Source organism: Meriones unguiculatus, chromosome X (assembly GCF_030254825.1).
Source record: "Meriones unguiculatus strain TT.TT164.6M chromosome X, Bangor_MerUng_6.1, whole genome shotgun sequence".
NCBI lineage: Eukaryota > Metazoa > Chordata > Mammalia > Rodentia > Muridae > Meriones > Meriones unguiculatus.
This window is the reverse complement of record NC_083369.1, coordinates 119,703,640-119,729,709: the sequence shown is the minus strand read 5'-3', so window position 1 is coordinate 119,729,709 and position 26,070 is coordinate 119,703,640. Positions and strand designations below refer to the sequence as shown.

At 48.9% G+C, this 26,070-nt stretch overlaps 1 long non-coding RNA gene across 1 annotated transcript in view; it reads left to right on the top strand.

Moving 5' to 3' along the window:
- LOC132650063 (uncharacterized) overlaps window positions 1-25,852 on the top strand; it is a 56,140-nt gene extending 30,288 nt beyond the window's left edge. Inside the window, exons 4-6 of the long non-coding RNA XR_009588416.1 lie at window positions 2,153-2,281; window positions 17,867-17,995; window positions 25,613-25,852. This is a non-coding gene — a long non-coding RNA (uncharacterized LOC132650063). The remainder of the gene's footprint in view (window positions 1-2,152; window positions 2,282-17,866; window positions 17,996-25,612) is intronic.
- The last annotated feature ends 218 nt before the right edge of the window (window positions 25,853-26,070 follow it).

The following is a 26,070-nucleotide window of genomic DNA, read 5'->3' as shown; positions in this document are numbered from 1 at the left end:
GTGGAGAGTGGAACATTTGTGAAAGTTAGGAATTTGTGTAGAGGGAATTGAGAAGAGGCAGGTTGCATTGCTATGGCAGGGTAAAATACTTAGACGAGGGAGGAGGGAAGGTACCTATAGAGGAGGGTTTCAGGGTTAGAGCATGAAATGGATGCTAGCATGTTGGGCAAGGAAGTCTTGTGTGGAAATCATGGTGTCTGTTAGGCCAAGAAGTAGTGGAGGGAACTGTGCATGGCAATCTTTAATTTCAGCACTAGGGAGGCGGGTGCAGGGAGAGCTCTATATTCGAGGACAGACTAGTGTACTGAAAAAGTTGCAGAAAACTGGGATACACAAAGAAACCCTTCCTCAAAAAACCAATCTTAATCATCATCATCATCATCAGCAGCAGCAACAGTAGCATCAGCAGCAGCGGGACATAAGTTTTAAGCAGGAGGACAGGAGATTGTAGTTGAGGGTAGCAGGTTCCAGAGGTCCCAAGGGACATGAGCACTTAAGTAGCTTGGGGAGGGTAGCAAGAGATCTGCAGGCTTCAGGTAAGGGTTGGTTGGTCCTGAGTCTCTAAAGAGCATCCCTAAAGACACAAAGATGTTGAGTGACTGGAGCTAGAAGACAGGAGAAGGAGGACAGGAAAAATAGAAGCCTGTGTTAGTGTTATTATAGAGAAGAGTGGGGGAGCAGGGTTCACAAGAAACTAAGACAGAATGCTTGAAGAACAGTGTGGGAGGATGTTATGGGGAGTAGCAGGGGTTTGTGAGAAATGGAGAAGTCTGCAAAGTTGGAAATACTGTATCTAGGGGAGGGATTCTCAAGAAAGAGTCAGAGTTTTTGGTAAGTAGGAAGGATCAGAAGGGAATGAAGGTCCTGGGGAGAGCAGGATACCATTTTACCAGAAGCTGTCTGAGGGCTTCTAGGAATCTAGGTCTCCAGGCCAGCAAAATCCAGAGGAGGCTTAGTGGTGGAGAGCACCTTAGAGAGGTGGTCATTTGGCTAAGGACATAGTAGCTGGCTGGGTAATGGCCAACATTTACTTTGAAATGTTGGAGGCACAAGGGTAACAGAGCAAATGGCTGGAGAGGAGGGATAGGTCTCCAAACTCAGGGTTCAAAGGTGGACTAAGGCAGAATCCTAGGTAGCAGGCCCTATAGGGAGACCAGAAAGAGGGGAGATGTCTGGGGATTATGGCTGGACTTTTCAGTAGGTCAGGAGACTCAGGGATCCTAGGAGCCCAGGGGGAAGACAAGACATTGAGAGGGATGAAATAGAATAGGAGGAAGACAGGACACCCAGGCTGGGCACAGGTCTGGAGAGGAGGAGGACAGGATTCCAGGTCCTTAGCAGTCTGCGAAGAAGAGTAGGCTTTGGTGAGAGCATGGAAGCCTTGTTGGAAATTGAGGCTGTTCAACAGCACAGTGCTGTTGATGAGGTCAGGACACTCACAGGGAAGATAAATGACTTGGAAGTGGTGGCATGACGGGAAAAGACTAGTTGGCCAGAAGGATAGGATAGTTCATAAGGGCCAGAGAGGAAAGAAGGCTATGGGAGAGTATGAGCTTAGAAAGAGGGAACACAGTGCCAGAGATGTATTAGGATACCAGGAGGACAGGACTGCAGCCAAGAGGAGAATCACAGGATGGGAAGGAGTCATTCCAGGGCATTTTGTGTTCAACATGTAATTTAGGAATCCGAGGGTAAAGCATGCTACTTATTTCAGAGGAGATCATGAACCAGAGAGGGTAAGCACTCTGCTGTGTTTATAAGCAGGATGAAGGTGAGGGATGCTGAGGAGGGTCCTGTCTAGAGGAAGTGTCAAAAGCTGGTTTTGACAGGAAGTCTGGGAAAAGATCAGGGAGTTCTCTGCAGGAGGAGAGGAGTCTCCCATGGGTGGTAGGATGGAAAGAAATAGCAGAGACCTAGGTAGAAGGATTAGATTGTGTGGAGATAAGCAGGAAGCAATGAAGGAGGGGAGGAGGAGCAGGATTTAGCCTGGAGGCTGAGTGAATCAGGGTGAAGGGAAAGACACATTCATAGGATCATGGAATCTTCCTGTAGAAATGGTTCAGGAATTAGGGCCACCATTTGGGGTAGACAAGGCGATTCTGGGTGTGGCTATCTGGCTCAGCACTCAGGACTACTCTCTGCACCTCCACAGGCCAAGTCTGACTCAAAGGATCCACATGGGCTCAGAACACTGTGAAACTTCACTCCCATGGAATCAGCAATATCTTCTACAGTATCCTGGAACCAGTTGTTCACTTGCATGCTGAGATAATGTACACGGGTAAGGTGGCCATTGAAAGACAATTCAGTGACTACTGGAATTAGGAACCACTGTACGGTGGAATTTTAATTGAGGATAGGGAAGGGGAGAGGCGTGGAAGTCTTGGGAAACGTAGAGTGCAGAGGAAACCTAATAAGCGTAGAACACATATGAGGAAATTTTCCTATGGAGATGGGACGGAACATGAATTGGAGGCTTGGGTCTGGGCAAAGAAATCTCACAAGGAAGGCAAGTTGCAAAGACTGGCCAGGAGGACAGGAGAACTGGGGTAAGAGTATCAGACCCCAATAGGCAGGTAAGTCGACCGATGAGAATATTAGGAAAGTTGCAAGCTGGGGATGAGGTTGAATGATCCTAAGGATACCTGAGGGTGTGGGTAGGCAGAAGGATGGTGTTAGGCTGCTGAAAAAGAGAAAAATCAGGACAGGGTAAAGAAGAATCCCAGGAAACATGTTAGCAGGTGGATGGAGAGGAGGGCAGGAGACACAGAGTCACTGCAAAACTCAAAGGACGGATACAGGATTGACAGGTCTTGAGCAGATGTCATTGGTAGAAATGGGAAGTGATGACAGAAATCTGGAAGACTGGAGATGTTCAGTGTCAGGGTGGATGTTAGATGGAGAGTAAGAATCCAGGACAGTTAAGAAGCCTGGGAGGATGGAAGGAAGTTCATGGGTAGAGCAGTACATGGTGTTCCAGAAGCAGTACAGGGTATCTAGGGTTCTGCTATCTTCCTGAGAACATCCAGTTCAGACTTGGGAAGCAGAGGGCAGAAGGGAAAGGTCAGTTGGATACAGCTTCCCAGGTAAAGAACCACATCTGTGTTGACGTGTCAGAGGTGCAGTGGTATGGGGGCAAATGGCTAGGGTGTATTGTTAGGGTCTCAGGACTCGCTGGCCAGAGGCTGGGGGAAGCCAGAAGTGTAGGCATCCGTGTTGTGTAGGGCGACATCAGGGGAGTGCAGAAGTCTCCTTAGGACACCCTAAAGCTCAGTGTGTGCCTAGGCAGAGAGAGGAGATTGGGATTTTGAGAGAGATTAGAGTCGCTGAGAATGATAACACTATGGCCTGTGTGAGTGCAGGGTACCAGAATGGAGGGCATGAGGGTAGAGGTTGTGAAGGCTCTGAGGATGTACAGTGAGTTCATGGGAATCTAGAATCCTGAAGGAGAGTGAGAGACTGTCTGAGGAGGGTAAGACAGTCACTCCTAAGATAGGAGCCTGGGAGTGAGGTAGGAGATTCAGACTCTGGAAGGCTTGGAGGAAAGGAAGGCAAGGGCCAAGGATGAGAAGCGAAGGCTAACAAGGAAAAGAGAAGGGATGTGGAGAGCAGAGTGCTGACATGGAGGGCAGGATGTCTGGGGGACAGGACAGCTACCCACAGGGGACTCTGGGTGGAGAGAGCACAAAGTGGATTATGAGTGGAGTGTTTCACATGGAGGTTAGGAGTGTTGGGGAATATAGGATTGGTATTGTAGGGTGGATTACCTAGGGATAAACTAGGCAGGATTGATATAGGATGGGGAGGAAAGAAGGATGGGAATGAGGGATGCAGGGGAGAGTCCCAACCTTAGTGGAGAATCAAAACTGGGAGAGATGAGGGGGACGCCAAGAGAACGTCAGAAGGAGGTGGTGTATTGAACTGATGGTAGCTTAGCAGGAGGGACAGAAAGGAGGCTAGGAGGACAGGTGTATGTGGAGGTGAGCTTAGGCTCTGCAGGAGGGAAGGAGGGTGAGAATGAGAGCAGTAGGACAGGACCGGTGGCATAGTAGAAGGTCTGGCATTTGGCAGGAGGTTAAGGAGAAGGTGGCGGTTCTGCCCAGGAGAGGTTAAAACAGCTGAGACTGAAGGAGAAGCTTCATCGAACGTTGGAGCCAAAAGTTCAAACAGCCTAGGTGAATCTCATGCTAGAACCATGGGTCAGAATTCAGGACGATAATCTGCTTCTCTAGATGTCCAAGGTTCACTTCCATGTACCCTCATGGGATCTCAAATACACAGGCCTCTCCCTTCCCTAGGGATTCGCTGTCATCGTCCAGACTTCTTTGGGACCACCAGTGTATCTGTTACTTAGACCAATGGCACCTGCAGAGCTAGTCACAGAGCTTTTGTAATATTTTTAAAGAATAGGCAATATTTTAATAATAGGAAAGATGTTCCTTTACTGCAGTGATAGTTGGGACACTGAGTACTGGGGGGATGTTCTGGTATAGATTAGGTACAGGGAATATACTAGGCTATTGGATGGTAGGAGTCTGGGGAGGAGATCAGGAAGCCAAGGGAAGCTTAGAATGCTATAGGAGGGTGACATGTAAGCCCAGACGAGAGAAGAGACAAGGTGCCTGCAGAAGGAGGACTTTAGTGTCAGAGCATGGATTGGACGGTCAGGGGGAGAAACATGTCTAGCAAGGAGGTCAAGACACACCTTGATAGGTCCTGCAGCTTAGTAGAGGTGCAAAGAGATCAAAGAAGACAGGAAGTTCAGGGAGAGGGCACCAGGTGGCAGCAGGTTCCTAGGTTCAGTAGTAAAGGATCAGATAGGTTGGGGAAGCCATCAGGAGGTTGAATGGAGGAGATGGGGGCCAACTGATGTGTAGGAGAGTAGGAGGCTGTGGGAAGGCAGAAGGATGATGAAGACAGAGGCAAAGGGAATTTTGAAGGGGAATAGTGAAAAGCGAAAGGCTGACAATAATGGTAGGGAAGAGTGACAGAGCAAGAAGCTGAGAATGAGTGTAGAAGGGACAGAGGGTGAGCAGGTGTCATGAAGAGGAGGAAGAGGCTGGAGGTGATGTCAGAAGTCTAGAGCATTAGAAATCCTGTCGCTGGGAGCAGGATGATCAGGGAATGATAGGAGATGGACATGTGGAAATGATAGGAAGGAGAATGAGAATGATTGGGAGAGGAGGACATGGGGTGCCCAGTAGTCCCAAGGTGTATAGGAATCAGAATGTGGAATCAGGAGGATCCAGTGTAGTATTGGGAGTTGGAGGCTGGAGACTAGACTGGAGGTCTACTCATCACTTAGTGGTCATCACCCAGTGGCCATTACACAATGACTTGTTATACTGTGATAGCAAACAATGGCCATCGCACACCGTGTCCATGACATTGAAGACATACTCGGTGGTCATCCAAACGTATGACAGCACAACCCAACTAGGTAGTGAAAAACAAATTCGAGTGAGTTTTGAGCAGGGTGAGGGTCAGTAGTAGAAATGGCTGGAGAGGAGGCATGAAGCTCAGAACTGCTGGGGAGGAGACTGAGATAAGGCAGATGTGTTGGTAAGTGGGCTGGGTAGAGAGACTGCCAAGAAAGGCAAAAGTCTGGGGAGTCTGGGAAGTTTCTACTCAGGAGAGCAGGAAGCTCATGGTAAGCTGATGAGGCCAAAAGAGGTCAGCATGCTGAGAGAGGTTAGCAGACTGAAAATGACAGGATTGGCAAAGAGAAGTTAGCTCCCCACATTGGAGGGTAAGTGGCTGGAGGCTTTGGTGGCTGCAGGGATGTGGAGGGAGTTTCTGAGAGGATGGAAGCTTGGGTGCAGAGTCAGAGAAATACTGAGGGCACAGTGGCGTTGAGTAGTGCAGACCTCTTCTCATTGCGAGAAAAAAGGTCTGGTGAGAAAGGTAGGAAGTTGAGGGAGATGTTGAAAGGCTAGGATGGAAGAAGGGCAGGGTAGACAGTAGGGGCAAAGGAGGGGAAGAGAAGGTTAAAGCATAAAAGCCTAAGAGAGGCCAAGCGCTGGAGAGAGGGGCAACATTTTTGTTAAGATAGTAAGAGGACAGAGCACCAGCAGACAGAAGCTTCAAGGGGAGCAAAGATCACAAGGGCAGTGAAGGTCATGTGTTAAACCAGGAGGTGAGAAGTCTGAAAGCAAAGAAGGTTTGGATTCTCCTCGGAGGATACTGAAGCAGAGAAATTAGCCGCTAGGCTGTAGTGGAAAGGAAGAAAGAGGATGAAGAATGGAGGGAAGGATGTCAGCCTGTGAGGGAGTTAAGGTGGGGAAGCATGGGAAGATGACGTGGCGGGGCTCTGCAGGATAGGAGGAGGCTTAGATGAATGGTGGCTTGGGAGGAGATACAGAAAGAAGGGTAGAGTGGAGGGCAGACATCTGTGGAGGTGAGCAGGAGGCACTGTGGGAAGAAAATTAAACATGTAGACTAGAGAATGAAGGTTAGGTGGTCAGGCTGAGGAGGTCAACTAGTAAAGAGATTTGTGAGAAGGGAGAAAGCCCTTAAGCTCCATCTGCAGGAAAGCCCTAATTGGGGGACAGAGGAGGATATGGGAAGGGGTCAGACAGGAAGTCAAAGGCAGCTCAGGATACTGTGTAAGGCTTGTCTCGAGGGTTTCAGTATCAGGGCATTGGTTGGAGGCTGGGCAAAAGCACAGGTGCCTGAAGAGAAGTTCAAGAGGCTCTCACTGTGGCCAGGAATGTGGGAAGAGGCACAGTGACTGAACAGGTTGAGAAGAGGCTCTGGTTAGGGTAGCAAGGTGAGGGGTTCTTGTGGTGTATGGGGGTGTGAGGATTCTTAGGAGGGCAGCAGGAGGGTTGAATGCAGCGAGGGGAGATGAATGATCTGGAGGAGGGTAGGAGGACAGAAGGGCTGTGAGGTTCCTCAGTCTAGCAAAGGAGTATTGAGAAAAGCAGAAAAATGGGGATCTGTGTATGGGTGTGGATGGGGAGGAGTGAAGCAAACAGTGGGAGAGCATGAAACTAGGGAGGAATACAGGAAGGACAAGGGTTGAGCCTTCATGGGTATCACATGGTGGCTGGAGGTGATAGGTAGCATATGTCTGGAAGACAGGAAATCTTTGTTTCAGTAGTGGGTCAGTTTGGGTCTAGTGAGAAGGCTTGAGACAAGGGAAATAAGTTCCCTGAAGCCGTAGACTATTGAGCTGGGTGAGATGGTACAAGTGTGTAATGCCAGCACTCTGGGAGGCAGACGAAGCCAGATCTCTACACTCAAGGTAGCCTGATGTAAAAAGTGAGTCCAGGAGAGCCAGGGTTACACAGAGAAACCGTTTCTCGAAAAAGAAAACAGAGAAACAAACAAAACAGTAGAATATTGGGGGCTAGAAGAGTTCCCAGGGTGTGTCCTATTCTGGAAGCGAGAACAGTGTGATCCCCTGGTTGAATTAGGATATGGCAAGCAGAAAGCTAAAGAGGGCAAGTTGCTAAGGGAAGGGTAGCTGTCTAGGGGATGGCAAAGGTCTGGGGTAAAATGTTGGAGGATGAGGTTCAAGAAAATAAATGGCAAGGGAAGAGGGCTGAAAGCCCAGGCTTGGTGAATAGGAGTCTGAAGTAAGTCAGAAGTCTAGGTATCAGGGCTGCACAGGGGGAACGGAAAGGAGGGCAGAAGCCCTGGGAGAGTGGCAAGACTGCTCAGGAGGACAGAAGGCAAGGATCCTAAGTGCTTATGTGCCTATGTGTGAGCACAGTGAGTTCACAGGAGGATGGAAGCCTGGGGGCCATAGGGCGGTGATTCAGAGATGGTTCTAGGGTATGGAAGCTGTTGAGCATAAGGCACTCACCCAGAGGCCAAAAGATTGGGGAGTAAGACAAAAGATTCCCGGATATGTTAGAAGCCTAGGGGAGCAGAGGGCAGGGAAAGCCTACAGGTAAGGGAGAAACCTAAATCTAATGAGTGAGTAGGAGTCAAGTGAGGGGCAGAGTGCTAGAGAGGAGGGCTGCACTCTTGGCAGGGTATCAGGAGGACAGGGCAGCAACTGACAGGATCAAGAGAAAGAGAGAGCTGAAGGCTAGGCATGGCACACTGTTTCAGGAGGAAATGAGTGGTCTGAGGGGAAGTTGGGTTAGATGCTCCAGGGAGACTATGCTGGTGTGGGAAAGAATGGTGCTAAGACTGTAGAGGAGGGGCCCTGCCAAGGGGAGAGGGGGAACCTGGGTAGGAGGCAGGGAGCCAGGTCAGAAGCCAAGAGGATCTTAGCACAATGGGAAGAGGCTCTGATAGAGGGTGGGATGGCAGGAGGGACTGATGGAGGCTAGGGAAGAAGACAGGTGTCTGTGGAAGTAAGCAGGAGGAACTGTGGGAGATAAGGAGGCAAGGGTGTATGTAGGGGCTTAAATGGCATTGTAACAGACTGGGGGGGGGGCAGGAGGAGTAGGGGATTTTGGTGAGGTGTGGAAGTAAAGAAAGGTTTGAGAGAGGGCAGAAAGCTCACAGAAGAGTGGGAGCTTGCTGTGGGAAAGTGGGCTTGAATATAGAGCCATGATTTCAGATAGACAGGGAAAGTCTGGGGATGGACATCTGTCTCAGCACTCAGGACAACTGTCAGACCTCCATAGGCTGGAAATTTGAACTGGAAATTTGAAATTTGTACCCATATTATCTAAGCAACATTTACTACTCCTGTCCCAGAGGATCTGATGCTCTCTTTGGACCTATCTGGGACCAAGAGTACACTTGCCACTTTGAACATACATATACACCAAACAGGCACTCAGAAAGAATTGTAATGATTTTTAAGTGTAGGTAATTTTTAATAAAATAAAAGAGTGCAGGTGATGGTTGTGATGTTCAGAGAACTGAGTATTGGAAAGAGGCTCTGGTGAGAGTGGGGTACTTCCAGGGGATTATAGGTGGATCTCTGGTAGATTAGAGTTTGGGAGAATCAGGGGAAGCCAAGGGCAGACTTGGGAAACAATATGAGGTTAGTGGACCAGATTAGGGAAGAGGACAGGTGCTTGGGAAGCCAGATTACAGGGTTAGAGCTTGAATTGGAGGCTCAGGGTGTCAGCATTGGAGTCTAGAGGAGGGTGAGATGACCATTTGTTGGTTCAGAAGCTATGGAGGGGGCCAAAGTCAATGAAGGAAGACAGGAGGCTTAGGATGAAGGTAGGAGGTTCCAGGAGGTCCTGAGGAACATGAGGATGTGTGTAGACTAGGAAGGATATGACAGGTGAGTGGGAGATCTTATCCAGAATGCTGAGTACAGCGTATCCAGGAGGCCCAGTGTAGCCTAGAATCTGTGGACTCTGGGCCCATTGGTGTCAGTCAGGAGGGAAGCAGAACTAGGACTCAGCTTTGTGTTCCTCACCGATGATGGCTCTGAGTAGTCTGTGAGCTTCTGTTTTCCCTGTCCCTTGACTGCTTTTGTTCCTCTGCACTTGCTTTGCGATGGGGTGGTGAAGCACTTGATTTGCAGTCTGTATTGTAGGCAACAGAGCTTCAGTCAATTCAGAGACTTGACCTGGCTGACCTTATGTTGCCATGTGTGATGAAGTCTGCATGGCCAGCACTATCTACTCAGAGATGCGGTTTCTGAAGTTTTCCCATGTTTTTGCCCAATGTTAAAAGAAAATCCATGAGATCTGTACATTAAACACTGCTTGACTGCCTCCTGTTTCTGCTGGGTGCCATATTGTACAATGGGTGAGAAAGTGGGTGGGCATAGGACAGCAAGCTCCAAGCCAAGAGGGCCATTCAGAGCTGAGCAGGGACACTCTCCTTCTTCAGAACCCCCTTCCATATCACCCTTGACAGAACCACCACCCTCTGCTTCCACCTCCCTAGTTCCCACACACTAAATTGGCAATAGTGGAATAGATTCTGAATTTTCCAGTTTGTCTCATCCATGCTGTTCAGAGAAAGAATCTGAATCAAAGGTTCTCTTTCATTCTAGGTTCTGCAGTCAAGGAGTATAATTCAAGCAGAACCTCAATATTAAGGGAAAATGTAACAGCTCTCTGAAGGCACACTGTACAGCCCAGAGACCTCTCTGCAGTAGTAAGTTGTAAAGTCCTCATGGCCTTTTGGCAGGCAGCTGGGTAGGAGCTCCTGGGAAGATGAACACCCTACCAGGTGCTGGACCTGAAAGATGCCTGCTTTCCTGTCCTGGTTCTGATCTCTCAGAACTCCATGCTGAGAGGTTACCTAAGAACCCAGGAGCTATAGAGTTGAGGTGAGGTGGGGCTAACCCGTGGACAGGAGGCTGGAGGAGGTCAGAGAGCAGGGCTGTAAAGAGACTCCACTGCAAGGGATGGAGGGCAGTGAAATAGGCAGTAGGAAGGAAAAGACTGGGAAGGAAAGGAGAAAGAAAGCTTGAGAGAAGGACAGGAAAACAGTGAGGAGGACATGAAGTTCAAACACATTCTAGGAGACTGTATAAAGTCAGGAAGATTTTCAGGTTGGGTATAAGCTGGAGGAATAAGGCAGGAGGTTCAGGGGTACTGTAGAACATGTCAGGAGGGTGAGGGATTGTACTGAGAAGGAGCACAGCAAATCTGGCTAGAGGAGGGGTCATGGTTTGTGAGGGCAGCGTGTTGATGAGGAAGACAAAGCGTTATACAAGTCTGGGTTAGGGTATGAATAAGTGGCTGGAGGAAGGAGAAAAGAAGAGTGAAGCTGAGGAGTAGGCTGAAAAGACTGCAGGAAGCTGGGCAGGGGCTGGGGAGGCTTGGTGGTGGGAGAAGTTCAAAAGGATGGGGATAACAGATGCTATAGAGGACACATGGATGAGGAGAAGAGAGCACAGGAAGGATGTGAGAGGCAAGAGGAGACTTGGGAGGTTGCGTGGGAGTAAAGCCTAAGGCTTGTGAGGACAGTTCATAGCTTGAGGGAAGGACAAATGGTGAGTGAGGAAGCAGAAGGTTGAGGGGAAGTTATGATACTATGAAAGGGTTAAGTCTACTGAGGAGAGCATGAGGGTTACAGTGAGGGAGAGAGCTTGTGGAAAGACAGAAGACTGAAACCCTCTACAAGTGGCTAGCGTGTAGCAGGGCTAAGATTGGAGTCTGGGCAAGGTATGGAGTATGGGAAGGAACCTATAGGAGAGCAGAAGATGGGAGAGGGGCAGGGAGAGAGTACAAATTTAGCCTGTGGCCAGACACTCAGTAAAGTATAAGCTTCCGGGGAAGCCAGGAAGCTGAGGAAGAGGACAGTATTTTAAGGAGGAAGGCAGAAATGAAATAAATGACTAAAGGAAGATGGAAGGTTAAGGGAAGACAGATAGATGGTTTGTGAAGGGCAGAAAGATGGGGAGCAAGACAGGTGGCAAGGGAGGAAGGTAGCATGATTCACATCCAGCCAAGAACAAGAGGCTGGAGAAGAGGCTTCAGGGGAGAAAGAAATTATAGGACAAGGACAACAAGGAGGGGGTAAGAAGGGTAGAACACTAAAGGAGCTCAGATGGTTCTCTTCTAGGATAGGAAGCTGGGGAGAAAGCCCAGATGTTCAAGAAATGGTAGGAATGTCAGGAGCTAGGCACTAGGTGGGGGGAATAAAGGGATGAGGGGGCTGAGGAGAGAGCAGGAGTTGAGGGGAAGAGAACTCCTGGACGATGGAGATCCGTGGAATGGCAGGAAGCTCAGGAGGCAGGAGGAGGAGGCTAGACAACACCCAGGTATAGAAAATGAGTTAAAGGCTGGAAGGAGGCTCAGGAGAGTGTAGGAGGTTTTACAAAGGCCTTGGATGTGGGAGAGGATGTTAGAAGGATAGAGTGTGTGTTTAAAAAATGTCTGGTCGGAAGAGCCGAGACTCAGGCAGGGAGGATTAGGCTGTTTATGGCCATTGTTGGAGAGATGGGGCAGGGATGGGAAGGTGGGAAAACAGGTCAGGTAAAGAGAGGCTAAAGGAGGCAGACGGCTTAAGAGTAAAGACATAGGCTAGGAGCACAGGCCTGGAGGGCTTTAGAAGGAGGCTATAGGAAGAAAAGAGGGTAGAAGTCTGGGGAGAAAGGTCCAATGCTGAGAGGAGTTTGCAGGTTGGGAGAGGACAGGACAGTAAGGACCAAGGCAGGGTGCTAAGGGGAGGTGTAAAAGAACAGCAAGGGGGGAAGCCTGAGGAGGTCATCAAGAAGAGTTGTATATCAGCAGGCTAGGGGTAAGACACTGGAGATGAGGACAGAATCTAAGGTAGATGGTATGTTAGGAGACCAACAGAGGGTCCAGGGATGAGGAACAATGCAAGAGGCTCGTGGAAAAGGAATAAGAAACAGAGAAGGCAGAAGAGAAGGAAGGGTAGATGAGAGCAAAATGATGGAACTGAGGAAAGAAAGGCATGAAGGAAGTCAGGAGGGCCAGAAGGAAGAAAGGAAATGAGTCCAGTGCAGGATCTAAGGAAGGGAGTGAAGGAAGCAGTGAGGTTAAGAAGGACAGAGGGAAGGAGCAAGACAAAAGAAGACCAGGCTGCTCGGGGGAAAGCATGAAGCTGGGAGAAGCGAGCAGGATGAGGAGAAGAAGAATAAGGATCTGTGAGGGTGTGTAGGAACATTAGCTGCAGAGCAAGAAGTAGAGGCTAGCCAAAGGGCTGCGAGGAAGTAGAAGGCTAAAGAAGAGGACCCATGGAAATGAGAAGAGTCTGAGGCTAAACGGAAGGGAGGGAGTCTGGGGAAGAAGACAGGAGACTGAGGAAGCAGGTGAAAACTTGATGGTGGTAGAAAGCTCTGGGAGAGCTGAAGGACACTAGGGGATGAAAGAGGGCTCAAGGGAGCTAGGAGTTGTACATGCGGATAGGAGGCTGGTGTGTAGGGTAAGGCTTCATGAGAGGGGTAGAGAATGGGGAGTGACAGGACAGCTATGGAGGTGAAAGGAGAATAGAGGCATAAAATGGCTGAGAAGAGAAGACTCCCAGGTTGTAGAAGTCTAAGGAGAAGGGGTCAGAGAATCTGTTTAAGGGCAGGAAGTAGAGGATAGAAGAATCTAGAGAAGATAGAAGGAGAGAGAGAGAGAAAGAAGTATGATGAGGAAGGTGAGGGAGCAGGGCAAACTCAGGGCAAACATTGGAGGATGAAGAGGAAAGCCTGGAAGGTTTTGAATATAAGGAAGAGTCCTAGAGTCTGGGCAGAAGGACAGGACCCTGATGACCAGACGGAAAAGAGCCTAAACGGGAAAGTGGAAAGCTATAGTTTATTTAATGGAAGTTCAGTAGACTGAGGAGGAAGGAAGAGAGATAATGATGCTTCTGCTCGGTCTCTGGGGAAGAGTACAAGAGAACAGAAGAAAGGTGATGATGAGGAGAGGAGGAGGCACACCAACGTGGCATAACATGGAGCAGGATGCTAAAGGTTGAGGAAGAGTACAGAAAGCTCAGGGAGAGGACAGGAGCTCAGGGAAGAAGCCAGACACTGGAGGGCTGTGAAGAATGCAGGTAGCTTAGAGGGGAGTCAGAAGGATGGGGTGGAAAGAAGACAGAACTGAGGCCATGATGCTGGAGGTGACAGGGTACCAGGGAAAAGGGATAAATTAACATGTCAGCAGACACACCAGGACGTTGTTAGTAAGGAAAATAAGAAGGGTATCATAAGACTAGAGAAGACCTGGCAGAAGGTGAACTGTTTGCTGTACCTGACTAGTGCGTGGTGTGCACAGGCTCTGGAAATAAAGAATCAGGGGGAAAGAGGCTAGTGGGGAAACCTCAAAGGCTATGAAAGGATATATAGGCTGGGCAAGAAAATAAGGAGGTACATGGTGAGGGTATTAAGTTCCAGGAGGTCCCCAGAGACACAAGAACATGAGTAGACTAAGGAGGGTATCAGAGCGAGTGGAGGCTCATAATGGGGATCAAATAATCTTGAGGAGAGAATGAGGCTCTGGGACTACAGAAGGGTAATGCAGATGGGATATAAAAAGAGAAGGGAATGAGAGTCTGGAAAAGCACAGGTTTGGGAAAGAGATTAGGAGGATGATGGAGAGGAGGGAAGGAGATACAGGCGGTTGCTGTAAACTAAGAGGGAATGCAGGAAGAACAGGGTGAACACATGTCACGGGTAGAGGCCAGAAGTGGGAAGTGAGGGCCAAAGTCTAGGTGATTGGAAATGCTAGACCTGAGGATAGTGGGAAAAGCCTTTTGCGGTGAGAAATTTTTTGGAGGAAAGTGTTTTCCTGGGAGAGAAAAAGACACTAGTGACCACAAGCAGTCCCAGGTGTCTAGGAATCTGGACCAGAGGGGTCCAGTAGAAACTCAGTAGATGGAGAACAGAAAGATAGCTTGTTGGTAGACTATAGGACAGTATTGGTGACTTCCTAAAAGAGAAAGCCTGGGCTGAATTGTCAAGAATGTTTTGGGGGTAAGAGGGCAGTTCTAGAGAGGAAGTCAATAGTATCAGGAATTCTCTGTCAGGGTCTGAGATAAAGGAGAAATCTAGGTGTCAGGGCTGTGTAAGGAGACTCGAGATGTCGTAGCAGATGGCAAGACTGTAAAGAGGAAAGGAGGCTCAGTGTGTGCCTAGGGAACTGAGAAAGTCAGGATTTTGGAGGGAGAGTAGTAGGCAAGGAGGATGACTGGATGATGAGATATGCTGGGTGTAGAGGGCTAATGTCTGGGGTTTTATAGGTATGTGTGGACGCACAGGGCTTTGACATGAGTCTGAAAGTACTGGAGAAATTCAGAGACCATCCCGGGACACTGTGTTCCTCGTGACAGGATACACACCAAGAGGATAAAAGGCTGGGGCGTAAAACAGGAGGTTCCTGGAGACTTGGGAAGGGCAGAAAGGTCTAGAAGGACAGGGAGGAGGACAGGGACCTGGAGAAGAGAAGGCTACAGAGAGAGTAGGAGTCAAAGGGAAGATCAGAGTCCTGAAGAGGAAGGCTGCATACTTGGCAGCATGGCAGGAAGACAGGGATACAGCAGGGAGAAAATTGAAAGGATTGGAGTAAGCAACAGCAGGCTAGTTCACATATTGTACAAGATTTTTGGAATTTATGCTGCAGAAAAGATCTCGAACTAGGGAGGATAGACACTAGGCTGGATTATGTGGGCAGAATGGAGATGGAGGATGTAGAGGAGGCTTCTATCTGGTTTGGGAGAATCAAAACTGTCGAGGAGCAGAAACCTGGGAGGAAAACAGGAGTTTCTCTGCAGAAGGATTGGAGGCTCACATGATTGGTAGACTGTCAGGAAAGGACAGACATCTAGAGAAGAGACCAGGAGGATGTACAGATGCGCACAAAGCAATGTGGGAGAAAATGGTGAGGATGTAGGCAGGAGAAACATCTGTGATAGGAGGCTTGTGTTTGACTGGAAGCTGGGCCTGTCAGAAAAACTGGGGAAGAGAAGACAGATGGGAAGGGAAAATGGTAGCCTCTTCTCATAGAAATGGTAGCCTGCTGTAAGAAAGTAGGCTGGAGACTAATTTCAAGTTCAGAGAGAATGAGAAAGTTTGGGGCTGGACATTTGGCTGAGCACTAAGAACAACAGTCTTCTCTTCTGGAGGCCCTAAAGTTGGATTCCAAGTAGCCATATGAGGCTCACAACAGTCTGAAACTGCAATCCTGAAGAGATTCAACACCCCCTTCTGGTCTATATTCGCTTAACGTTTAGTGCATGTACACAGGCAAAGGACAGCACTCAGAGAAAATTGGTAATGCTTCTTGAGAAGTAATTTTTAGTAATAGGGAAGAGTTTAGTGTATACTTGTTATGTTTGGAGAACAATACTAGAAGGAGGTTCTGGTGAGGATGAGATTCTAAACAGTGGAGAGAGGAACATTTGTGAAAGTTAGGAATTTGTGTAGAGGGAATTGAGAAGGGGCAGGTTGCATTGCTATGGCAGGGTAAAATACTTAGACGAGGGAGGAGGGAAGGTACCTATAGAGGAGGGTTTCAGGATTAGAGCATGAAATGGATGCTAGGATGTTGGGCAAGGAAGTCTTGTGTGGAAATCATGGTCTCTGTTAGGCCCAGAAGGAGTGGAGGGAACTGTGCATGGCAATCTTTAATTTCAGCACTAGGGAGGCGGGTGCAGGGAGAGCTCTATATTCGAGGACAGACTAGTGTACTGAAAAAGTTGCAGAACACTGGGATACACAATGAAACCCTACCTCAAAAAACCAATCCTAATCATCATCATCATCATCAGCAGCAGCAACAGTAGCATCATCAGTAGGGGGACATAAGGTCTAAGCAGCAGGACAGGAGATTGTAGTTGAGGGTAGCAGGTTCCAGAGGTCCCAAGGGACATGAGCACTTAAGTAGCTTGGGGAGGGTAGCAAGAGATCTGCAGGCTTCAGGTAAGGGTTGGTTGGTCCTGAGTCTCTAAAGAGCATCCCTAAAGACACAAAGATGTTGAGTGACTGGAGCTAGAAGACAGGAGAAGGAGGACAGGAAAAATAGAAGCCTGTGTTAGTGGGATTATAGAGAAGAGTGGAGGAGACAGGGTTCACGAGAAACTAAGACAGAATGCTTGAAGAACAGTGTGGGAGGATGTTATGGGGAGTAGCAGGGGTTTGTGAGAAATGGAGAAGTCTGCAAAGTTGGAAATACTGTATCTAGGGGAAGGATTCTCAAGAAAGGGTCAGATTTTTTGGTAAGTAGGAAGGATCAGAAGGGAATGAAGGTCCTGGGGAGAGCAGGATACCGTTTTACCAGAAGCTGTCTGAGGGCTTCTAGGAATCTAGGTCTCCAGGCCAGCAAAATCCAGTGGAGGCTTAGTGGTGGAGAGCACCTTAGAGAGGTGGTCATTTGGCTAAGGACATAGTAGCTGGCTGGGTAATGGCCAACATTTACTTTGAAATGTTGGAGGCTCAAGGGTAACAGAGCAAATGGCTGGGGAGGAGGGATAGGTCTCCAGACTCAGGGTTCAAAGGTGGACTAAGGCAGAATCCTAGGTAGCAGGCCCTATAGGGAGACCAGAAAGAGGGGAGAAGTCTGGGGATTATGGCTGGACTTTTCAGTAGGTCAGGAGACTCAGGGAGCCTAGGAGCCCAGGGGGAAGACAAGACATTGACAGAGATGAAATAGAATAGGAGGAAGACAGGACACCCAGGCTGGGCACAGGTCTGGAGAGGAGGAGGACAGGATTCCAGGTCCTTAGCAGTCTGCGAAGAAGAGCAGGCTTTGGTGGGAGCATGGAAGCCTTGTTGGAAATTGAGGCTGTTCAATAGCACAGTGCTGTCGATGAGGTCAGGACACTCACAGGGAAGATAAATGACTTGGAAGTGGTGGCATGACGGGAAAAGACTAGTTGGCCAGAAGGATAGGATAGTTCATAAGGGCCAGAGAGGAAAGAAGGCTATGGGAGAGTATGAACTTAGAAAGAGGGAACACAGTGCCAGAGATGTATTAGGATACCAGGAGGACAGGACTGCAGCCAAGAGGAGAATCACAGGATGGGAAGGAGTCATTCCAGGGCATTTTGTGTTCAACATGTAATTTAGGAATCCGAGGGTAAAGCATGCTACTTATTTCAGAGGAGATCATGAACCAGAGAGGGTAAGCACTCTGCTGGGTTTATAAGCAGGATGAAGGTGAGGGATGCTGAGGAGGGTCCTGTCTAGAGGAAGTGTCAAAAGCTGGTATTGACAGGAAGCCTGGGAAAAGATCAGGGAGTTCTCTGCAGGAGGAGAGGTGTCTCCTATGGGTGGTAGGATGGAAGGAAATAGCAGAGACCTAGGTAGAAGGCCTAGATTGTGTGGAGATAAGCAGGAAGCAATGAAGGAAGGGAGGAGGAGCAGGATTTAGCCTGGAGGCTGAGTGAATCAGGGTGAGGGGAAAGATACATTCATAGGACAATGGAATCTTCCTGTAGAAATGGTTCAGGAATTAGGGCCACCATTTGGGGTAGACAAGGCGATTCTGGGTGTGGCTATCTGGCTCAGCACTCAGGACTACTCTCTGCACCTCCACAGGCCAAGTCTGACTCAAAGGATCCACATGGGCTCAGAACACTGTGAAACTTCACTCCCATGGAATCAGCAATATCTTCTACAGTATCCTGGAACCATTTGTGCACTTGCGTGCTAAGATAATGTACAAGGGTAAGGTGGCCATTGAAAGACAATTCAGTGACTACTGGAATTAGGAACCACTGTACGGTGGAATTTTAATTGAGGATAGGGAAGGGGAGGGGGGTGGAAGTCGTGGGAAGCTTAGAGTGCAAAGGAAACCTAATAAGCCTAGAATAGACATGAGGAAATTTTCCTATGGAGATGGGACGGAACATGAATTGGAGGCTTGGGTCTCGGCAAAGAAATCTCACAAGGAAGGCAAGATGCAAAGACTGGCCAGGAGGACAGGAGAACTGGGGTAAGAGTATCAGACCCCAATAGGCAGGTAAGTCGACCGATGAGAATATTAGGAAAGTTGCAAGCTGGGGATGAGGTTGAATGATCCTAAGGATACCTGAGGGTGTGGGTAGGCAGAAGGATGGTGTTAGGCTGCTGAAAAAGAGAAAAATCAGGACAGGGTAAAGAAGAATCCCAGGAAACATGTTAGCAGGTGGATGGAGAGGAGGGCAGGAGACACAGAGTCACTGCAAAACTCAAAGGACGGATACAGGATTGACAGGTCTTGAGCAGATGTCATTGGTAGAAATGGGAAGTGATGACAGAAATCTGGAAGACTGGAGATGTTCAGTGTCAGGATGGATGTTAGACGGAGAGTAAGAATTCAGAACAGTTAAGAAGCCTGTGAGGATGGAAGGAAGTTCATGGGTAGAGCAGTACATGGTGTTCCAGAAGCAGTACAGGGTATCTAGGGTTCTGCTATCTTCCTGAGAACATCCAGTTCAGACTTGGGAAGCAGAGGGCAGAAGGGAAAGGTCAGTTGGATACAGCTTCCCAGGTAAAGAACCACATCTGTGTTGAAGTGTCAGAGGTGCAGTGGTATGGGGGCAAATGGCTAGGGTGTAAGGTTAGGGTCTCAGGACTCACTGGCCAGAGGCTGGGGGAAGCCAGAAGTATAGGCATCTGTGTTGTGTAGGGCGATGTCAGGGGAGTGCAGAAGTCTCCTTAGGACACCCTAAAGCTCAGTGTGTGCCTAGGCAGAGAGAGGAGATTGGGATTTTGAGAGAGATTAGAGTCACTGAGAATGATAACACTATGGCCTGTGTGAGTGCAGGGTACCAGAATGGAGGGCATGAGGGTAGAGGTTGTGAAGGCTCTGAGGATGTACAGTGAGTTCATGGGATTCTAGAATCCTGAAGGAGAGTGAGAGACTGTCTGAGGAGGGTAAGACAGTCACTCCTAAGACAGGAGCCTGGGAGTGAGGTAGGAGATTCAGACTCTGGAAGGCTTGGAGGAAAGGAAGGCAAGGGCCAAGGATGAGAAGCGAAGGCTAACAGGAAAAGAGAAGGGATGTGGAGAGCAGAGTGCTGACATGGAGGGCAGGATATCTGGGGGTCAGGACAGCTACCCACAGGGGACTCTGGGTGGAGAGAGCACAAAGTGGATTATGAGTGGAGTGTTTCACATGGAGGTTAGGAGTGTTGGGGGAATATAGGATTGGTACTGTAGGGTGGATTACCTAGGGATAAACTAGGCAGGATTGATATAGGATGGGGAGGAAAGAAGGATGGGAATGAGCGCTGCAGGGGAGAGTCCCAACCTTAGTGGAGAATCAAAACTGGGAGAGATGAGGGGGACGCCAAGAGAACGTCAGAAGGAGGTGATGTATTGAACTGATGGTAGCTTAGCAGGAGCGACAGAAAGGAGGCTAGGAGGACAGGTGTATGTGGAGGTGAGCTTGGGCTCTGCAGGAGGGAAGGAGGGTGAGAATGAGAGCAGTAGGACAGGACCGGTGGCATAGTAGAAGGTCTGGCATTTGGCAGGAGGTTAAGGAGAAGGTGGCGGTTCTGCCCAGGAGAGGTTAAAACAGCTGAGACTGAAGGAGAAGCTTCATCGAACGTTGGAGCCAAAAGTTCAAACAGCCTAGGGGAATCTCATGCTAGAACCATGGGTCAGAATTCAGGACGATAATCTGCTTCTCCAGATGTCCAAGGTTCACTTCCATGTACCCCCATGGGATCTCAAATACACAGGCCTCTCCCTTCCCAAGGGATTCCATGTCATCGTCCAGACTTCCCTGGGACCACCAGTGTATCTGTTACTTAGACCAATGGCACCTGCAGAGCTAGTCACAGAGCTTTTGTAATATTTTTAAAGAATAGGCAATATTTTAATAATAGGAAAGATGTTCCTTTACTGCAGTGATAGTTGGGACACTGAGTACTGGGGGGATGTTCTGGTATAGATTAGGTACAGGGAATATACTAGGCTATTGGATGGTAGGAGTCTGGGGAGGAGATCAGGAAGCCAAGGGAAGCTTAGAATGCTATAGGAGGGTGACATGTAAGCCCAGACGAGAGAAGAGACAAGGTGCCTGCAAAAGGAGGACTTTAGTGTCAGAGCATGGATTGGACGGTCAGGGGGAGAAACATGTCTAGCAAGGAGGTCAAGACACACCTTGATAGGTCCTGCAGCTTAGTAGAGGTGCAAAGAGATCAAAGAAGACAGGAAGTTCAGGGAGAGGGCACCAGGTGGCAGCAGGTTCCTAGGTTCAGTAGTAAAGGATCAGATAGGTTGGGGAAGCCATCAGGAGGTTGAATGGAGGAGATGGGGGCCAACTGATGTGTAGGAGAGTAGGAGGCTGTGGGAAGGCAGAAGGATGATGAAGACAGAGGCAAAGGGAATTTTGAAGGGGAATAGTGAAAAGCAAAAGACTGACAATGATTCTAGGGAAGAGTAGCAGAGCAAGAAGCTGAGAATGAGTGTAGAAGGGACAGAGGGTGAGCAGGTGTCATGAAGAGGAGGAAGAGGCTGGAGGTGATGTCAGAAGTCTAGAGCATTAGAAATCCTGTCGCTGGGAGCAGGATGATCAGGGAATGATAGGAGATGGACATGTGGAAATGATAGGAAGGAGAATGAGAATGATTGGGAGAGGAGGACATGGGGTGCCCAGTAGTCCCAAGGTGTATAGGAATCAGAATGTGGAGTCAGGAGGATCCAGTGTAGCATTGGGAGTTGGAGGCTGAAGACTAGACTGGAGGTCTACTCATCACTTAATGGTCATCACCCAGTGGCCATTACACAATGACTGTTATACTGTGATAGCAAACAATGGCCATTGCACACCGTGTCCATGACATTGAAGACATACTCGGTGGTCATCAAAACATATGACAACACAACACAACTAGGTAGTGAAAAACAAATTTGAGTGAGCTTTGAGCAGGGTGAGGGTCAGTCGTTGAAATGGCTGGAGAGGAGGCAGGAAGCTTATAGCTGCTGGAGAGGAGACTGAGATAAGGCAGATGTATAGGTATCTGGGCTGGGTCGGGAGACTGCAAAGCAAAGTAAAAGTCTGGGGAGTCTGGGAAGTTTCTGCTCAGGAGAAATGGGAAGAGAGTTGGAAGCTCATGGTAAGCTTTACTTTGGAGGGTAAGAGGTTGGAGGCTTTGGTGGCTGCAGGGATGTGGAGGGAGTTTCTGAGAGGATGGAAGCCTGGGTTCAGAGCCAGAGAAATACTGAGGGCACAGTGGCGTTGAGTAGTGCAGAACTCTTCTCATTGCGAGGAAAAAGGACTGGTGAGAAAGGTAGGAAGTTGAGGGAGATGTTGAAAGGCTAGTAGGAAAGAAGGGCAGGGTAGACAGTAGGGGCCAAGGAGGGGAAGAGAAGGTTAAAGCATAAAAGCCTAAGAGAGGCCAAGCGCTGGAGAGAGGGGCAACATTTTTGTTAAGATAGTAAGAGGACAGGGCACCAACAGACAGAAGCTTCAAGGGGAGCAGAGATCACAAGGGCAGTGAAGGTCATGTGTTAAACCAGGAGGTGAGAAGTCTGAAAGCAAAGAAGGTTTGGATTCTCCTCGGAGGATACTGAAGCAGAGAAATTAGCCGCTAGGCTGTAGTGGAAAAGAAGAAAGAGGATGAAGAATGGAGGGAAGGATGTCAGCCTGTGAGGGAGTTAAGGTGGGGAAGCATGGGAAGATGACGTGGCGGGGCTCTGCAGGATAGGAGGAGGCTGAAATGAATGGTGACATGGGAGGAGATACAGAAAGAAGGGTAGAATGGAGTGCAGACATCTGTGGAGGTGAGCACGAGGCACTGTGGGAAGAAAATTAAACATGTAGACTGGAGAATGAACGTTGTAAGGCCTTCATGTTCAGGCTGAGGAGGTCAGGTAGCCCAGGGAAGGTAAAGAGCTTTGTGAGAAGGCAGAAATCTCTTAAGCTCCATCTTCAGGAAAGCCCTAATTGGGGGACAGAGGAGGACATGGGAAGGGGTCAGAAAGGAAGTCAAAGGCAGCTTAGGATACTGTGTAAGGCTTGTCTCAAGGAGGCTTTCAGTATCAGGGTGTGGGTTGGAGGCTGGGAAAAAGCACAGGTGCCGGAAGAGGAGTTCAAGAGGTTCTCACTGTGGTCAGGAGTGTGGGAAGAGGCACAGTGACTGAACAGGATGAGAAGAGGCTCTGGTTAGGGTAGCAAGGTGAGGGGTTCTTGTGGTGTATGGGGGTGTGAGGATTCTTAGGATGGCAGCAAGAGGGTTGAATGCAGCGAGGAGAGATGAATGGTCTGGAGGAGGGTAGGAGGACAGAAGGGCTGTGAGGTTCCTCAGTCTAAAAGAGTAGCAAAGGAGTATTGAGAACAGCAGAAAAATGGGGATCTGTGTATGGGTGTGGATGGGGAGGAGTGAAGCAAACAGTGGGAGAGCATGAAACCAGGGAGGAATGCAGGAGGGACAAAGGTTGAGCCTTCATGGGTTTCACATGGAGGCTGGAGGTGATAGGTAGCATATGTCTGGAAGACAGGAAATCTTTGGTTCAGTAGTGGATCAGTCTGGGTCTAGTGAGAAGGCTTGAGACAAGGGAAAGAAGTTCCCTGAAGCAGTAGACTATTGAGCTGGGTGAGGTGGTGCAAGCCTGTAACTCTGGGAGGCAGAGGAACCAGATCTCTACATCAAGGTACCCTGATCTAATAGGTTTGTCCAGGCCAGCTGGGGTTACACAGAGAAACCGTGTCTTGAAAAACAAAACAGAGACACAAACAAAACAGTAGAATATTGGGAGCTAGAAGAGTTCCCAGGGTGTGTTTTATTCTGGAAACGAGAACAGTATGATCCACTGGAGGCTTAGGATATGGCAAGCAGAAAGCTAAAGAGGTCAAGTTGTTCAGGGCAGGGTACCTGGCTAGGGGATGGCTACGTTCTGGGGTAAAATGTTGGAGGATGAGGTTCAAGAAATAAATCGCAAGGGAGGAGGGCTGAAGGCCCAGGCTTGGTGAATAGGAGTCTGAAGTAAGGCAGAAGTCTAGGTATCAGGACTGCACAGGGGGAACTGAAAGAAGGGCGGAAGCCCTGGGAGAGTGGCAAGACTGCTCAGGAGGACAGAAGGCAAGGATCCTAAGTGCTTATGTGGGTATGGGTGAGCACAGTGAGTTCACAGGAAGATGGAAGCCTAGGGAGCTATAGGGCAGTGTTTCAGAGATGGTTCTAGGGTATGGAATCTGTTGAGCATAAGGCACTTACCCAGAGGCCAAAAGACTGGGGAGTAAGACAAAAGATTCCCGGATATTTTAGAAGCCTAGGGGAGCAGAGGGCAGGGAAAGCCTACAGGTAAGGGAGAAACCTAAATCTAATGAGTGAGTAGGAGTCAAGTGAGGGGCAGAGTGCTTGTGAGGAGGGCTGCAGTCTTGGCAAGGTATCAGGAGGTCAGGGCAGCAACCGACAGGATTAAGAGAAAGAGAGGGTTGAAGGCTAGGCATGGCACAGTGTTTCACGAGGAAATGAGTGGTCTGAGGGGAAGTTGGGTTAGATGCTCCAGGGAGACTAGGCTGGTGTGGGAAAGAATGGTGCTAAGCCTGTAGAGGAGGGGCCCTGCGAAGGGGAGAGGGGGAACCTGGGGAGGAGGCAGGGAGCCAGGTCAGAAGCCAAGAGGATCTTAGCACAATGGGAAGAGGCTCTGATAGAGGGTGGGATGGCAGGAGGAACTGATAGAGGCTAGGGAAGAAGACAGGTGTCTGTGGAAGTAAGCAGGAGGAACTGTGGGAGATAAGGAGGCAAGGGTGTATGTAGGGGCTTAAACGGCATGATAACAGACTGGGGGGGGCAGGAGGAGTCGGGGATTTTGGTGAGGTGTGGAAGTAAAGAAAGGTTTGAGAGAGGGCAGAAAGCTCACAGAAGAGTGGGAGCTTGCTGTGGGAAAGTGGGCTTGAATATAGAGCCATGATTTCAGATAGACAGGGAAAGTCTGGGGATGGACATCTGTCTCAGCACTCAGGACAACTGTCAGACCTCCATAGGCTGGAAATTTGAACTGGAAATTTGAAATTTGTACCCATATCATCTAAACAACAATCTACTACTCCAGTTTCAGAGGATCTGATGCTCTCTTTGGACCTATCTGGGACCAAGAGTACACTTGCCACTTTGAACATACATATACACCAAACAGGCACTCAGAAAGAATTGTAATGATTTTTAAGTGTGGATAATGTTTACTAAAATAGAAGAGTAGCAGTTTTTTGTCTGATGTTCAGAGAACTGAGCATTGGAAAGAGTCTCTGGTGAGATTGGGGTACTTCAAAGGGATTCTAGGTGGATCTGGGGTAGATAATAGTTTGGGAGAGTCAGGGGAAGCCAAGGGCAGCCTTGCGAAACAATATGAGTTTAATGGACCAGATTCGGGAAGAGGACAGGTTCCTGGAAAGCCAGATTACAGGGTTAGAGCTTGAATTGGAGGCTCAGGGTGTCAGCATAGGAGTCTGGAGGAGGGTGAGATGACCATTTGTTGGTTCAGAAGCTATGGAGGGGGCCAAAGTCAATGAAGGAAGACAGGAGGCTTAGGATGAAGGTAGGAGGTTCCAGGAGTTCCTGAGGGACATGAGGATATGTGTAGACTAGGAAGGATATGACAGGTGAGTGGGAAATCTTATCCAGATATGCTGAGTATAGCCTATCCAAGAGGCCCAGTGTAGCCTAGAAATTTTGGACTCTGGGCCCAGTGGTGTCAGTCAGGATGGAATCAGAAGTAGGACTCAGCTTCGTGTTCCTGACCCATGATGGCTACTACTACTCATGATGGCTCTGAGTAGTCAGTGAGCTTCTATTTTTCCTGTCCCCTTGACTGCTTTTGTTCGTCTGCCCTTGCTTTGAGATGGGGTGGTGAAGCACTAGATTTGCAGTCTGTATTGCAGGCAGAAGAGCTTCAGTCAATTCAGAGACTTGACCTAGCTGACCTTATGTTGCCATGTGAGATGAACTCTTCATGGCCAACATCGTCTGCTAAGGGGTGCTGTTTCTGATGTTGTCACATGTCACATGTCGCCCAAAGTTAACAGAAAATCCATGAGTTCTGTTTATCAAACACTGCTTGGCTGCCTCCTGTTTCTGCTGGGTGCCATAATGTACTCTGGGTGGGATAGTGAGTGGGCATAGAACAGGAATCTCTAAGCCAAGAGGGCCAATCAGAGCTGAGCAGGGACACTCTCCTTCTTCAGAACCAGCTTCCATATCACCCTTGACAGGAACACCACCCTCTGCTTCCACCTCCCTAGTCCCCACACACTAAATGGGCCATAGTTGAACAGATCCGGAATGTTCCAGTTGGTCTCATCCATGCTGTTCAGAGAAAGAGTCTGAATCAAAGGCTTCTCTTTCATTTTAGGTTCTGCAGTCAAGGAGTATAATTCAAGCCGAACCTCAAGATTAAAGGAAAATTAAACAGCCCTCTGAAGGCACACTGTACAGCTCAGAGACCTCTCTGCAGTAGTACGTGGTAAAGTCCTCATGGCCTTTTGGCAGGCAGCTGGGTAGGAGCTCCTGAGAGGATGAACACCCCTCCAGGTGCTGGATCTCAAAGTTGCCTGCTTTCCTGTCATGGCTCTGCTCTCTCAGATCTCCATGCTGAGAGGTTACCAAAGAAGCCAGGAACTATAGGGCAGAGGTGAGGTGGGGCTAACCAGTGGACAGGAGGCTGGAGGAGGTCAGAGAGCAGGGCTGTAAAGAGACTCCCCTTCAAGGGATGGAGGGCAGTGAAAGAGACAATAGGAAGCAAAAGACAGGGAAGGAAGGGAGAAAGAAAGCTTGGGAGAAGGACAGGAAAACAGTGAGGAGGACATGAAG